The sequence below is a fragment of the Physeter macrocephalus genome, chromosome 6, assembly GCF_002837175.3.
Source record: "Physeter macrocephalus isolate SW-GA chromosome 6, ASM283717v5, whole genome shotgun sequence".
Lineage (NCBI taxonomy): Eukaryota > Metazoa > Chordata > Mammalia > Artiodactyla > Physeteridae > Physeter > Physeter macrocephalus.
The window spans coordinates 41,042,621-41,058,617 of NC_041219.1; the positions used below are offsets into that span (position 1 = coordinate 41,042,621).

General features: G+C 47.6%; 1 protein-coding gene and 1 non-coding gene across 2 annotated transcripts in view; both read right to left on the reverse strand.

Moving 5' to 3' along the window:
• The window catches only part of LARGE1 (LARGE xylosyl- and glucuronyltransferase 1), a 404,132-nt gene that overhangs the window by 381,566 nt on the left and 6,569 nt on the right, over nt 1-15,997 (reverse strand). The gene's annotated exons all lie outside the window — the stretch shown is intronic.
• LOC112065945 (small nucleolar RNA SNORA76) lies at nt 2,508-2,646 on the reverse strand. Its single transcript, XR_002892338.1, has one exon. It is a non-coding gene; the product is annotated as a small nucleolar RNA SNORA76 (small nucleolar RNA).

Below are 15,997 nucleotides of genomic sequence, written 5' to 3' on the forward strand. Positions count from 1 at the left end.
CCACTCGCCCTTCAGTGTGCTATCAGTTCAGATGCCACCTCCAGACCATGAGTATTTTGGGGAGAGTGACTGAGTCTATACCCCATCAGCAAGGTGGTACAGGAGTGGGCTCTGGAGCCCACGCCACTTACTGGAGTGCGACAGAAAACATTTAAGGCAACTTGTCTCTGCCTCAGTTTCTTCATCTGTCAAACTCAGATACTCATGGGACCTATATTTCATGGGGCAGTTCTATCAAGTAAAGGATGTGATAGAATTAAAGAACTAGGAACAATGTTTGGCACATAATAACTACTTAATAAATGCTACACATTAATCCTGGACGCCAAGCCCTAGCATGGGAGCAGACACACGGTGTGTTCTCAAAAAATGTTGACTGAATCAAACTTGCAGTTTCTGCATTGACTTCTGTGCCTTCATTGTTCCTGGGCTCACGAGTCTACCACACCCACTCTTCTCCACAGCCCAGAAAAAAGTCCAAATCCAGCCCCCCACAGGGACATCATTTAGATGAAAGAACATTTTCTGCAGCCATCCCTGTCCTCAGAGCCTCGTCAAGAAACAGAAAAGCAAAGCAATATACATGTTAAATGGAAATTGTCTCTTTGCTCTCACTTCGTTAGGCTGATCTCCTGCAGTCCAACAAAGGGAATTAGACAGCAGAAGGGACAGGAAAACATGGGACCTGGACATGCTGAAGCCCAAAGGACTCAGGTCCCAGGAGGAAATGCAATTCCAGGCCCACAAGGCTGCATGGAAATCAGGACAAAGGGCTTCTCCTTGGGAATGTCTTCAAGGTAGGAGGTGTGCTCCTGCCCTGGTCCCCTGAACACCCATCAGCCAGTGCCTACGAAGTGCAGCCATGGGTCTATGTGGTAGGAATAAGAAGGTGGTTACAATGCAGTCCCTGTCTGCAAGGACGACCGGGACAGACAGACAAACTGACAACTATATGGTGTGTGATAATGCTACTAAGGGTACAGGTGCAAGACGTTAGGTAAGCAGGGAGGAGAGGCACATTACCAGATCGATGGGACTGGAGAGGAAGGAGGTCCAAGGAAGTCTTCTTACAGAGAAGACCCTGAGGCTGGGTTCTGAATAGGAGTAGCTGGCAAAGAAGGCAGGAAAAGGCATCGGAGGCAGCAAGAACACAAGATACAAAGACACATTAGGGTACGCTGAATAACAGTTCCTAAAGATGCCCAAGTGCTCATTCTTGGAATTTGCGAATGTTACATCATAAGGCAAAAGAGACTTTGTAGGTACGATTAAAGATCGTGACATGGGGAGATCATCCGGGATTACCTGGCTGGACCTGACACAATCATAAAATCCTTACAAGAGAGATGCAGGAAGAGCTGGCATCGGAGAAAAGGTCATTGTGAAAACAGAAGCAGAGATTGGAGACGTGCACGTCACAGGTGGACGAAGGGGCCACAAGCCGAGGAATGCAGCCCCGCCGACACCTTGACATTAGCCCAGAGAGACTGATGCTGGACTGCTGACCTCTAGAAGTATACAAGAATAAAGCTGTATTAATTTAAGGGGCTAAGTTTGTGGTAATCTGTTATAGCAGCCACAGGACATTTATACACATACACTGTTTGAGGTACACCTTCAGGAATGTTAAAGAAAAATGTCAGAAAGATGAAACCAGCTGAGGAGACAAGCCACGGGCCAGATCACAAAAGGATTTGTGTACCAGGCTGAATTATCCTCAATATGGAGCTGCTGGCTAAAGGATATCAAGCGGAGGGAGGATAGAATAAGATCGCTAAAGCACTGAATCACCAAACTTTTAGGTCTTAAATCTCAGGAATTACCACATGCCTAATTCCCCATTTTATTGACTCTCATTTCTTTTATCATAGGCTGTAATGACTTTACGAAAAGAAGGAATAACCAGCTGGTAGACGTAACGATTTCCAGCCCCCCACCCCCAATTCCTTGCAAATGTTTCCGAAGACGCATACCTGTATTTGTAGAGCTGCAATCAGGGATGAGTACGCATCAGTGGACAGCCGGACGGCACCGGAAATTGGGAGCTTTCCCCGAAATTCTGACCAGATGATTACTGTAATATGTCTACAAAGGCCACGTGCTGAAATAACCACCCCCCGACCCCCACCTCTAGGAAGGGGGAAGGCAACTGACACGCTGAGTGCTCCCCCGGGGCCAAAAGCTTTGTGAACACGGCCTCGCTGGGTTCTCTGAGGATGTACGATCGTCACCCTTCTGGGCACACTCTCAGTGCCACTGGGGGGATCCCGGAGTCTCGTGTGACCAAGCTCCAGTCCCCAAGCACAAGGCCCATCAGAGAACCCAGGCAGAGGAGACCATCCCTCTGTCCTGCACCCACAAGCCTCTGCCCAGGGTCTGCACACAGAACGGCCTTTACATGTACAATTGCAGCCACTCCCAGGCGCCCCGCCCTCCTACCCTCTGTGCATCACATTCTCCCTGCAACACACGCCTCTTCCAGGCCTCTGTCAGCCGTGCCCTTTGCCGAATGTCACTTGCTGCCAAAGGAATCATCTAAGGTGGCATCTAAGCAGCCCCGGATCTGAACAAGCTGGATTTGCTCTGGCACTGCCTCCTGACCCCTGAGGCCACAGGACAGGCCCCGCAGAGGTTCCAAGGCAGTGCCTTGGCTGTGGCCAAAGCAGGGGACCCAAAGGGAACGGTCCTCAATGGGATGATTTCAAAAATCGCTAGCCCTCCCTGGTCCTCAGTTAAAATAGCGGGTCATTGCCTTCACACCACCGCTCAACTCCCTCCCCAACGGGACACCCCCAAAACGGAAAGCCACGTGCGCTTCCCGGGCATCCGACATTCCCCACAGCCCCAGAGGGCTCTATGGTATTAAAACACCCAAGATGCCTGGCAACGCTGGGTACGTGTGGAGTCTTCAATTTGAGCTGCTGTAAACAGTGCTGCTATGAAGCCCTCTGACAGGCTCCACTCTACCCAGCTCCACCTTCTCCTTTAGAATCTGTATGTGAGAACGGTACATTCCTAAAAATAGAATCACTGAGTTAAAGGGTAAGCACGACTTATAGTTCTTGGGATGAACCAACAGTTTACTCTCCAGAAAGAGCAATGCCGATGGGACCAGCAATTCAGATTCGACGGCCGTTGATGGAGCCCTGGCTTTATTCCAGCACCGAGCTAGGCACCTCACTTCTGTTCTCTCTTTTCAGTATCCCACAAAGCTCAGTTACCCCCATGCAATTGATGCAGAATGTGAGGTCATAAAACAAAAAAAAAAACACAACTGGCCCAGGGCAATACAGTTCTTCTGAGACAGGGCTGGGAGAAGAATCTAAGTCCCAGATTCCTCCAGTTCTGTGGTATCTGCTGAATTACTCAGATCTTTGAGCTTTCCCACACGACTGCAACAGCTCTCATTTGTTAACGATAACCACAGGCCAGGTTCTAGACTGGGTACTTTATTACGTACACTCCCACATCCAAGCAAGTCAATGAGGCAGTCAAAACGATGCTGCCGCCACTGATGGGAAGAGCACCGACCCGCTGCTGAACGCTAATAATATGTTCGAGGCATCGTGCAAAGCACTTTATGTTCATCTATTATTTTAACTCTCTTAAAATCTATCAGCGAGACATTAAGAGGCCCAGTTTATAGATGAAAGGATTGAAGCTCTGAAAAGTGACTTCCCTTAAGGGTCCCACAGACTATAAATGGGAAATACACCCATCAATAAATGGATTTGAACACAGGGCTGTCTCCCAAACCTAAGCGTTTCATCTCAATGCTAGACCGCCCCAACAGCCAGCATCATCCGGTGGGTGGCGAGGAAGAAGGTTTCTAAAGAAGATGGTGAGAAAAATCAGCATTCCATTTTGGTTCCTCTTCCCCGCGACGTGCTGGCTGTGTGTAGTTTGATCTGTGCTGCGTTTATTTCAACGCCATCCGACTGACTGGCTGCATACAAATGCAAGTCTTTCTCTTCTGAGGGCTGCTTCCCATTATAGCAAAGGAGAATCACAGGGGTCGGCCCACGTCCCGACACAGGCCTCCAATGGCTGAGACGGACCCTCTCATCAGGGCCCAGGGGAGTACAGGAAGGCTCCCTCTCGGGGGCACCCTCTGCAGTGCAGAGGCAGGAGTAGAAAGATGAGGACTCCTAGAAAGTGGCAAAAGTAGCTCTGTGTAAGGGGAACAGCGTCAGGCTGGGAAAGAAGTCATAGGTTCAAGTCCCAGCTTTGCCAGCAACCCACTGCGTGACCTGGAGCAAGTAAGTCTTGGCCTCACGAACACTAATAAAATTATTAAACAACGTGATGTAATTTTGGACTCCCCTGTGGAGGGAGTGGGGGAGATTCTTAGCAAAGGATGACTGAATAGCTTTAAAGAAAGGATTCAGCAAATCAAGACAAGATACCCGGGTCCTCGATCACTTGCACAACTCACCTACCATTAGAAGTTCTTGTCCTCAAAGTGCCCAGGTATAAACCCACGCATTGGCCTTCGTCTGCCCTAAGGCAGCTACCATCACAGAGTCTTCATGATCCTACACCGGTTCACATCCCGGTAACACTGCAGGTTGAAAGCAGACTGAAAAAGGAATCATTACCTCCATCATCAAGTAAGAATTCAATCACCTCCAGGAGATCCAGAGTTGGCACACCGAGACCAATTCCAGCTGAATAATGTTATGACTAATAAAGAAATGGGAAGAAGGGGAAGAGCCGCTCTCCTTCCTCACTACCCTGCTGTGAGTGGGATGTGCCTTTCTCTTTGTCGTCCTCCTGCCAATTGCGAAAGGGACGCCTCCCGTGCCCTCTGGCACCGGCAGCCTGATGCTTTTACTGCATGTCCTTCAGTAAAATACACGGAATGCCCAGATGAGTAGGAACAGCAGTTGACCTAAAATAACAAAATTCATAAAGTCAAGTTTGGCTTGCCAGAGATGCTCTTTTCATAGTAACTTTGGAAGTCTCCAGGTGTTAACAGCTGGAATTGGTTATCACGTTCCTCTTGCTGGGGTTTACAGCTACACTTGCGGTGTACAACCGAGATTTTCCAAGCGCCCAGGACTCCAGGCACATACGTATCAGCAACCCTCCACCACCACCTCTCTCCAATTGCTCTGGCTTCCCGGCCAAACTTACTCCCTGCTCCCAGTTCTTTGGAATCAAAGGAACTTTTTTTTAAAACCTCAAGCTGCTTGGGGAAAAAAAGGTGTCAATTTGTAAATTCCCTACTTGGCCCTGTCTACCTGCAAAGATACAGAAAAGTCCGGGGGAAGGAAAAGAAGAGGATTGTGCTTCTCTTTTTAGTTTCCAGATGGAGCAGACTCCCACTGGCTACCCACACACCCAAGTGGCTGATGTCACTGTTGTGATTTTAGTAGTACTGTGCAGGCCTTGGGCAAGTACCCCCATGAAAATCAACAACAGCGAGCACATCTGAGAAAGCCAGAGAGATAGAAACGAGGGAACCAATGTGTCCTTGGCTCTGAAAATGTCTGCAGAATCTCCAAGCAGAGCCTCATCAAATGGACATTTGTGCACATGTGCCAGCTGGACCAAGCCAAGGTTTTTCACAGGTAGAGACACTCGAGCAGGCCGACGAAGTCTGAAGGGCTGAGAACGATGTGGCCCCAAATATCACCTTATAGGACCCTTAGGAAAAAAGGTCTTTGACCATTTCCCAGGATGGATAGCTCAGGACTCAACCACCACATGGCCTGGAGGAGAAAAAGTGCCTTCAGTGGAGCCTAGCACTGCCATGTGACCAGCCTCCACAGATTGAAGAGAAGCTGCTGACACTCAGAGGAGCTGGCATTTATAAAGGAATCTAGTTAACATGATGGTACACCAGAGCCTGAGTCCATCCACCAGAAAGGGTGCCATAGAAGGTGGCAGTGGTAGTGAATGTGTCCACGGAGACCTGGATGGAGATGCCAGCCTGAACCTGTTTTACTTGGCTTTGCCAGGATGCCTGCCCTGTGTCACACACCTTAACCTAGACATCGTATAACATGTCTTCTGAGTCACTGTATCTCTTCAGGTGACTGTCATTGTAGTAGGTTTCTAGGGCTGCCATAACCAAGGACCACAGAGTGTCTTAAGCGAGGGAAATTTACTTTCTCACAGTTCTGGAGGCTGGAAGTCCCAGAACAAGGTGTTGGCAGGGTTGGTTTCTCCTGAGGCCTCTCTCCTTGGCTTGCAGACAGCCATCTTCTCCCTGTACCTTCACATATTCCTTTCTTCCTCTGTCTGTGTCCCAATCTCCTCTTCTTATAAAGACAACGGTCATACTGGATTAGGACAGTCATGCTGTCCATACTGGGCAGCAGTCATACTGGACGTGACCTTATTTTACCTTAATTACCTCTTTCAAGGTCCCATCTCCAAACGTAGTCACATTCTGAGATATTGAGGGTTAGGATTTCAACATAAGAATGTTGAGAGGGACAAGTCAACCCATCAAAATCATTACCATCTTTATAACACTGAGGGACGTGAGACACAGCAAGTAAATGACACAGGAAGTAAATGACCTCTCAAAAGCCATACCACTCACGTGTGGCAGACCTAGGATTCAAACCCGTATTTCCTAGACCCGAAAAACATGATCCTTTTGCCCCGAAAGAGCTGCCTCTGACCAGTGCTCAGGCTGGTTCAATAGCTTCCCAGAGAGTCACAGATCTAAAAAGCGTGACACTGGGACTTGCACCCAGGGTCTAGATAATTTTATCCCCAGTAGTTAATTGCACTGAACACGCCAAGACTACTCAGATTAAAACTGCTCTTTGTTGAGCCGGTAACTGTCTATCATCATAACTCATTCTCCTTTATTCAGGGCTGTCCAGACAACATGACTGGGTAGCTCTACACGTTCTCCACTGCAATGCACCAATTTTAAAAAACCTTCATTGCAGGCCATTCAATGGTAGAATCAGGACAACCCTCAGAGAACCCCCATGTGATTGATGTCTGTTCTCCAAATTGGATTTCACGCTTCCTAACAGCCTCTTAATGGTGCCTAGTGGAAAACCTGGCATGGAGTAGTCAGCTGATAAATATTTGTTGGATACATGAATGTATGTATGAATGGATGGAGTAGTCAAGGCAACCTCAAAAGACCTCTCCCAGTTTTAAATTCCATGATTCTGCTGCAGGAGGTGACACTGGGATTGCTGCTTGATGGCTGAGGATTGTATCAGACCCAAATCAGTACCTTTCCTTCATACAGTGTATATTCCTCGACCCAGCCAGCAGGTCAGGGCAGCATCACCAACGGAAATGGAAATGCCCTTGAGGATAATGTCCCTTGCCCAGGTACAGCATGATAGAGAGCCCTGGGACCAATTAAACGTTCCCCTTAGAATTAATCACAACACTAACTTGATATTCTTTCTTCTCTTGCCAGACTCTTACTAGGTGGAAAAAAGAAGAAAAATTTCACAGTCATTATCTAACTCCACTGTCCCTGGGGTCTGTGCTCCTATTTGGAAAATGCAGTCGTCGTGCAACAAGTGTCTGTCTGAGTAACTCTATAAGCAAAGAGTTACCATGGGCAGTTTCCAAAGAAGCGGAAGACGATAGCTCATGGAAGCAAGGCATTTACAAGTAATTCAAGGCGGTCAAAAATATTCGAGAATGCAGAATAATATAATGCAAATTATATTAAAATGCATTTAGTTTTAAAGGAGTCAGTGAATCGAAGAATTACATGGGAAACCAAAACCGGAAATCCTGGCCTTGACCCTGGGAAACAGCTAGATCTGGGTCCAACGGATGACCATGGACCATGGTTTGACCAGGGTACTCAGTGAGTTAGGAAGAACAATGTTAATTTAAACTAAAGGCGCAGAAGCCATACTACGTGTCATGGGAAAAGGGACAAAAAGGAGGTGGGGCTGTCTGGAGAAGGAAGATGGAGCTGACAACTCCAGGGTGCAAGGGGTTCCTGGGGGACCATGAGTGGTCCTTTCAACTGAGGTGTTTAGACCAGACACAATGGGCACCAGAAGCCCGTTCAATTATCCTGAGCGGAGGAACAAAAGGATGCAAGTGGTTTCTGAGGAAATTAACAGCATTCCAAGTGCACTGCTGTGATTGGGGTAGAAATAATCAAGGAAGGTGGCCCCGAGGGCGGGCACTGAGGAGGTCTCGTACACTACAGAACAAGAGAGCAAAGTTCTTTTTTTTTTTTTTGGAATTGGGAGAGGACATTTATTTCTCTATTGAGTGTCTGTTATGTGTGAGGCATTGCTGTTGTTTGGTGGAAAAGACAGGCTTAGGCATAGGCCACAGGAAAGGGAGACCACAGTCCAAACACCAAATAAAAACATACATAGTACATTACAATGATAAAGGAAGGGTGGTATGGGGGTGAAAACTAACCTAGTATAGAGGTTCAGGGAAGAGAGCAAAGTTCTGGAGAAGCAGGGACACATTTCAACAGGTCACTGCCCCAACAGTGGGGTACGAGAGTGGAATATAAATATTGTGTGATTTTTTTCTCAAAAGATCAGTTATAGTTTTTAGACATTTCCAAAGCAACACATCACAGAACTGGAAAAGAGCGCTGATAACAAACGGTTCCAAACCCTTGTTTTAGGATGTCATTCATTCATCATTTACTAAGCCCGTACTGTGTCTGAGGCACCCTGCTAGGCACAGAGAAGGCATGAGCGTGCCAGGTATTGTACGAGAGGTAACAGGATGAGAAACACCTGACTCCAGCTTACTTCCTCAGAGGGGTGGCAGTTTTGCAAGGTGAACAAGTGGAAACAAGACAGAAGAGAGAAATGAGTCTGTGCTAAGGTGCAAGGGCAAAGTGTGGCCTTGGGGCTACCAAGTTTGTCAACTGCCGGAGCTGAGGGACGGAGGGACGGAAGGACAGACACATTGTAGCTGTAGCAAGAGAGGAAGAAACGGAGACTCCAAGAGCAGACTGGATTGATCTCTTTCAAGTGTTCTAACCTCTGTATTACAATACTCTGCTACTACTCAGCCTCAATCCAAACTCTTCATACTTGCATTTAAATGTGTCCTAAAATACCAAAATGGAATAAAAGTCTGAAGAATGCTCTGGAAACCAGGAATGGCATTGATCATCTTACTGTAAAGAAGGGAGGTAAGCTGCCCACAGTAGACTAATTCATACGGTGCTGTTCAGAAAGAAATACATGCCACCTCCAGCCAAATGATATGAGCAGAAAACACCCCTGAGAGCAGACAGAGAGAAAAGAGCACAGAGTAGGGAAAAGCGAGCAGAAATGTGGGGTTTAAATAAAAGTTGCTTCTTCCAGATTTCACAAAATAAAGAGAAGAGCTCATGCTTGCTGCATATTTAGTGGTGTGCCATTTTACAGACCCGGAAATTGAGATCCAGGGAAGTAGAGTAACTTGTCCCAATCATCCAACCAGTAGGAGCTAATGCCAAGATTCAACCCCAGGTAGCTCGCCTCTAGAGAGCTTTAATCACTCCTGAACCCCATTCAACAGCTTGTGGGGTGAAGAACAAGATGGAGGATGCTACCTCCATAGGGAAGCTAGGAACCTGGATGCCAGGCCTAACACTGGACATGAACAGCCTTGGACCAGTAAGGATGTCAGCCTCAGTTGGTGAAATGGTCCTTCCCTGAGCATCCAAGCAGTCTTGAGGCAGGCAGGATCAGATGGTTCATGGGACCTGAGGCCTTCAAGGGGACTGTTCACTGAGGCCAGGGACCCACTGGCTATGAGGCACTGCAGAATGACAGTCCACTGGGCAACTAGCTGAGCCACACACTCTACTCCATCATGGATGGAAAAATATCAGGAAATCTCAACTCGGCTCCAAAGATGGCCAAGGCATGGAAATGAACAGGTGGAGAATTGGAGGAAACCAAGACTGGGTAGAGTCACAGCAGTTGAGAAAGAGAGGGATGGAGGGATGGAGAGAGGGACAGAGGGAGAGAAGAATGGAGAGAAGGATGGAGAGAGGGAGAATATGTGTGTGTGTGTGTGTGTGTGTGTGTGTGTACACACATATGGGTATGATGCAACCTACTAAGGCCAGTGACAAAAGCTAGTAACATACTAGTCTTTAAAAACAAAACAAATGAACTTCCCTGGTGGTGCAGTGGTTGAGAGCCCGCCTGCCGATGCAGGGGACACGGGTTCGTGCCCCGGTCCGGGAAGATCCCACATGCCGTGGAGCGGCTGGGCCCGTGAGCCATGACCGCTGAGCCTGCGCGTCCGGAGCCTGTGCTCTGCAACGGGAGAGGCCCGCATACCATAAAACAACAACAACAACAAAAAAGGAAGTAGAGGCATAAACAGGGGGAAGAAGAGCCAGTAACCTTGGCCCCCAGCATCCCTCAGCAGCCTCAACCAGAGTCAAGTTTAAATTATGTCCCTATGGCACTGACTCTAGTGCCTTCAGGAATTTGCCTCACATGGCAGTTGTACTCACAGAGGTGTGTTATAAACATTTGGTGAGGGTGCCGATGACAACTACTTATTTACAGCCCCCTAAGCTGCCTATCCCCACGGCTAATCTCTTTTGTGTTTGTCCTCCAAATCTCCCCTTTATGAACCTCTCCATCTTGAGAGCAACATCACATCACTTGGGGGCTGAGAACTGCTAAGAAGCTCGGAGCTTCATTTCATATCAATTGCTTATAATTAATCAGTTTTATTTAAAGAGGAGGAGGGGAAATAGATATATCTGCAGAGCAGGGAAAATGGATACATCTTAGAGAACAATTATACATAATAGTCCCAGAAGGTTTAACTGTTCAGACGACCATTAAAGAAATGGATGGAGTAGGTTTTTAAAGAATTTCCAGCTCTCCCTGCCTCCCCCGAATTGGATAAACAAAAACGAGTGGGCTATCTCCACTTCCTTCTGGAATCACATTAAAATGTATCCCCAGACAGCCTTTCACTAAGAACCTCCCACCTTGGCTATGCCACTAGTATATAAATGCATCGCACCACCTCTGGCTTCTGGAAGCACATCAGTTACAGTTTGGGGTTCACTCATTACTGTAGTTATTGGTGGTTTACTTTTAAACACACCAGCCAGCACACACGCGGCTGGACACGGCGAACCAGGCTGACGCTCTATTTAATCTGACAGTTCCTTAACTACCTAGTTGGTGGTTTTGTTTTGGGCTTCCTCCCCTCCCAGGTATAAATTTCTTAAGTTATAAATGGTAAACCCCTATATCTGTTTATTCTTTGATAGCATTAAAAATCAGCCCCCACCAGACAATAATGATGAACTGGACCATCTTGCAAACTGGTCCAGGCAACTGAGGACTGCCTCCTGCTTTTCTACTAAGTTGGCTAAGACAGCTGCAAGGGTAGTGGGAATTATAGTGGCCGGCAGGACAGAAATGGTCTGTCTCCCTACTCTATCACATGATCTCATAACTCCAAAGAAATGAAAAGGTTGATCTTTGCCTGGAGAAATGGAAAGTGTCTGCTCTGGAATCAGACAAACTAGTTCAAATCTTGGTTTCTTTGCCTGTGCACCCTTGGGAATACCCCTTCCCTCACACTAAGCCTGTGGCCTCATCTGTAAACCGGGGGAAAAAATTATACCTACTTCATAGGATCAGACGGGCAAAGTCAAAATTGAGACAAAAGACACCACACTGGAGATACAGACAAGTAATAACTGTTTTGATCATAAAAATGCTCAATTGATAAGTGTAATACAAATGTACCTGAGTAACAAACCAAAGACAAGAAAAACAAAAGAAACTTGAAAAAATCTGCAGTGTCCAGGTAAAATGGACCATGACATCGTCCCATATTGCCACCCAACTTGTCCTCCCACAGGCCCGTCACCGGCCCCTCCGAGACCAGCCAACAGCACACAGCAATCTGACCCACTCAGACCTCACTCTGGCCTCCTGGGCGCCCTGAACTCCAACGTAAGCCACCTCAGATTATGGAAGGTTGCAGGATGGCGACCTCATGTGTCCTGAGCAGCGGCCTCTGAAGATGCAGAGGTGGCATGAGTGAGGGGTCTTTGGGATGGTCCTGTCAGGAGTGGCAGGACGGGTGGGAGAGGATTAGTCACTCAATGCCTCACCTCGTTTCGTCACCACGCCCTGCTGAGTCTGGGTTCCTCAGCCCTTTACTCAGATGGAAAAAGTGAGGCTCAGCAGGTGAATCCGCTCATCCCCTTGTCCGCCCCACAGTTTAGGAATGTCAACTCAGCTCTGAAGTCCTCCAAGGCCCCCCGGCTCACTCCAGGTCGTCCTCTGGAATTCAAGTCACAGGCAGTCCCCAACTCATGTCCTCGGGAGGCACACTGCCAGAAGAACTTTTGTAAAAGTGGGGTAGACCAAACGAGGGCAACATGGAGAGGAAGGGGCCCCAAAGACAGGCTCAGCTAGTGGGAATCCTCGTCTCCTGCTCTCTTGGTCTTTTGCATGAGAAGCTTGGGCTAAAAAGAATCAGAGTTAGTCTGTTCCTCTGAAATCCTCATTTTACACAATCAGAAATTGAAGTCTGGAGAAAAGCAAGCAACTGGGCAGCAGGTTCCCGGCCAGGGCAGGACTGAAACCCATGGTACTTATTCACCACTGGTCTTTCCCCACATCTTCACATCAACATGAGCCATTCCACCATCCCCGGAGCCCTCCCCACTGCCCCTCAGAGGCACCACAGGTCCCTTGCCATCCTGCTTCTCTGAGTTAATATTCCTAAGGGCAGGCTGGTACCCTGATATCGGGGTAACACCTGGGCGATTACCTCGTCCACAAGTGGTTCCTCCAGGCCAGCTGTGCTCCCATCCCCGAAACTACAGTGGCCCTTTTGCCGACTGCAAGGCAAACATTCTTCCGTGGCTTCTCCACCAACTAAAACAGTAGCTCCCAAACTTAAGTGGACATCAGAGTCACCTTGAGGGCTGGCTAAAATGTGAGAACGCAGGGCCCTACACCTCCAAGGCAGTAGGTCTGGAGTGGAGTCCAAGAATTCGCATTTCAAACAAGTTCTAGGTTCCGAAATTCTCTCTCCCAAACGCCCCCGTCCAGTGACAGGTGGCAGGGATAGAAAACCAGACCCCCATCTGCAACTCCGGTGGCATCAGACACACCAGGCTAAAGTTGCCCTACTTTCAGACACAGCTCAAATCTCTCCTGTGATCATAGACAGATGTCACTGAGCAAATGACCCCATACTACTGACATGCTGTGGGTCCCAGCTGGCAGTGGGCTTTCTTTCCACTGCTCTGAAACCAACACTAAGAAATATCTCTAAGGAGTTACAAACCATCCACAATTTATTGAATTTTGAGTTAATTCTCCATCACTAACTACTAATTCCAATTTCATGTTTCCCTCTAGATAAATTGTTCCAACCCTTTGCACAATCTATGCCCAAATTTCCACCTCATCCCATATGCTTAAGAAGGATTCAAACAGGTCGCCCTCACTTTGTGAAATAGAGGCAAATCGTCAAATCTATTTCCATTAAGTCACTCCTAGGCCCTTGGGTTGCCAGATTTAGGAGAAAAATACAGTACACCCATTAAGATTTGAATTTCACACGAACTAAAAATTTTTTTTAGTGTAAGCGTGTCGCGTGCAATATTTGGGATATACTTACACTAAAAATTGTTAAGCATTTATCTGAAATTCAGATTTAACAAAGAGCTACGACACCCGTGCACTCATTCAAAAAAATATACATTGAGCCTCTACTAGGTGTTACTTGCTACAAATGCAAGACATACAGGTAGGGGGGGTGTGTGGTAAATGTTTAAAAGTGGCTCTTGGGGGAGGGGATGGCTTTCAGTACTTGCTGAGGCTTGAAGTTCCTACAACCATCTTGCAAAAACATGAGGAGACCAAAAGGCCAGCAGAGATGCCCACACCCAGAGCACCAGGTTATGGAGCCACAGGACTGACGGCAACAACCTCCTCCCTCCAAGATCTTACACAGCAAGACAGATACACTCTTATTTAAGCCACTGTTAGTTGGTTTTTCTGCTACTAGTACCAAAATGACTCCCAACGGATACACAGAAGATACTCCTCTTTGCTATGTATGCTATCTTCTGCCTCTCCAAGTAGAACAAAAGTTGTTTCTGTTTGTGAGTCATGCTGGTGGATCTCTTCTTTCCTTCACTTTCATTTACTCATCCATCCATTCATCCATCCACCCACCCATCACACACAGTGTACCATTTACCTATTTATTCTATTGTAACATCCAATGGTGAAACACTCTAGAGCTATGGGGAGACATCCCAATTAGTGCCTCTGATTGAGTCTCCAAGAGTCCATGACCGATGTTTACCATCAAGGGCCTCTTTCAAAGAGTATTTTGTAAATCTGCCCCCAGATGCTACCACAGAGTAAGGGCTTTTTTCCTTCCAGTACTGATAATCCCCAGACTCTCTTCTCACCTACTCAGTGCACTTCCTTGGGGTCAGATTACAACACTGTAGAAATCCAAAAAAGCCACAGAGGAGCCCTGAGGACCAAGAAATCCATTCCAGGACACCCCAGTACCCACAGTGGGGCAGGAGTGCTCTCAGCCACAGGTTATCCGAGAAGGCTGCTGACCCAGCAGATGCTTCTTTTGTTAACCATCCCAAGCACTAATGACTGTGCTTAAGAAACCAGCTGGCACTTACTTCTCTCTCTGGTGCAACAAATGGAAAACGAAACTTAATGCATGAAGGATGAAGGCCACCAAAACCATACATGGAACCACTTAACCAACCACATCCTAAAATTTCATTTCAAATATACTCCTCAGAAGTCACTCTGTCCCAAAGAGTCAGGCTGTCCACCCCTATTCCAGCCCTCCTGGGCTGGGCCTCCCTACTCCTTCTGCACCATTAATTTCCATCTCTGAGACATCCTTTTATCTGTCATCATTCTTTTATTCCTTCCATCTCAGCTCTAAAGCATTTCTCTTTCTAAGCTCCAAGTTCCTGCAATACTTTGCAATATAAGCCATTTGAAAAGAGGCTCAGGGAGGGAGGAGTCAAGATGGCGGTGCAGGAAGACACAGAGTTAGCGTCTCCCCACAATTAGGGCGCCTGTCGGCAGCTGGTGGGGGACTCTGACCCCCAAGGAGATGGGAGGAATCCCAGAGTGAACCGGTAGGACGTAGGGGGACCGAGGCGGTTGGAGAAGTGGAGGCCAGACAAGATCGGCGACCCTGAGGCCGGGGAGATCAGGAGAGGCAGACGGGAGGGGCATTCCCAGACCCCAGACCAGAGGAGCAGGAGAAGAGAGGAGGGCATTTGCCCCGCCCACTCGAGCCCAGGAAGCCTGCTGGGCTCCCAGGTAAGTTCCCTGCCCTCTGAGAACAGGGGTGGGGGGCATGCCTGGGCCCCTGCTGTTCCTTGAGCCTAAGCCCCACTTCCCCCAAAGCCCCCAGGGCCATTTCCAGCCCTGTGGGTCCTGAGCACTGGCCCCACCCACCACCCAAACCTCGCCCTTGCTTAGGCCCCACTCTCCACAGTCAAGGCTTTCCCCTCACTTTTTTTTTTTCTTTTCCCTCCTCCTCTTTTTTACTGTTGTGGTAATGATGTACCTTCTGGTTGCTGATTCATCTATATTTTAATTTTTACATTATTTTCTAACATATGTTAGTTTCCTAGTCTAATTTTATTTTCTACTTTGTTACTGTTCTTTTTTTTTTGCCACCCATGCAGCTTGTGGAATCTTGATTCATGAGCCTGGGGTCAGGCGGAAGCTCCTGTGGTGGGAGATCCAAGACCAAACCACTGGACTAACAGAGAACCTCAGACCCCAGGGAATATTCACTGGAGTGAGGTCTCACAGAGTTCCTCACCTCAGCACCAAGACCCAGCTATACCCAATAGCCTACAAACTCCAGTGTTGGAAGCCTCAGTCCAAACAACTAGTAAAAGAGGAACACAATCCCACTCATTTAAAAAAAAAAAAAAAAAAGAGACAGCAAAAAAATATGTCATATATGAAGGAGCAAGGTAAAAATCTACAAGACCAAATAAATGAAGAGGAAATAGGCA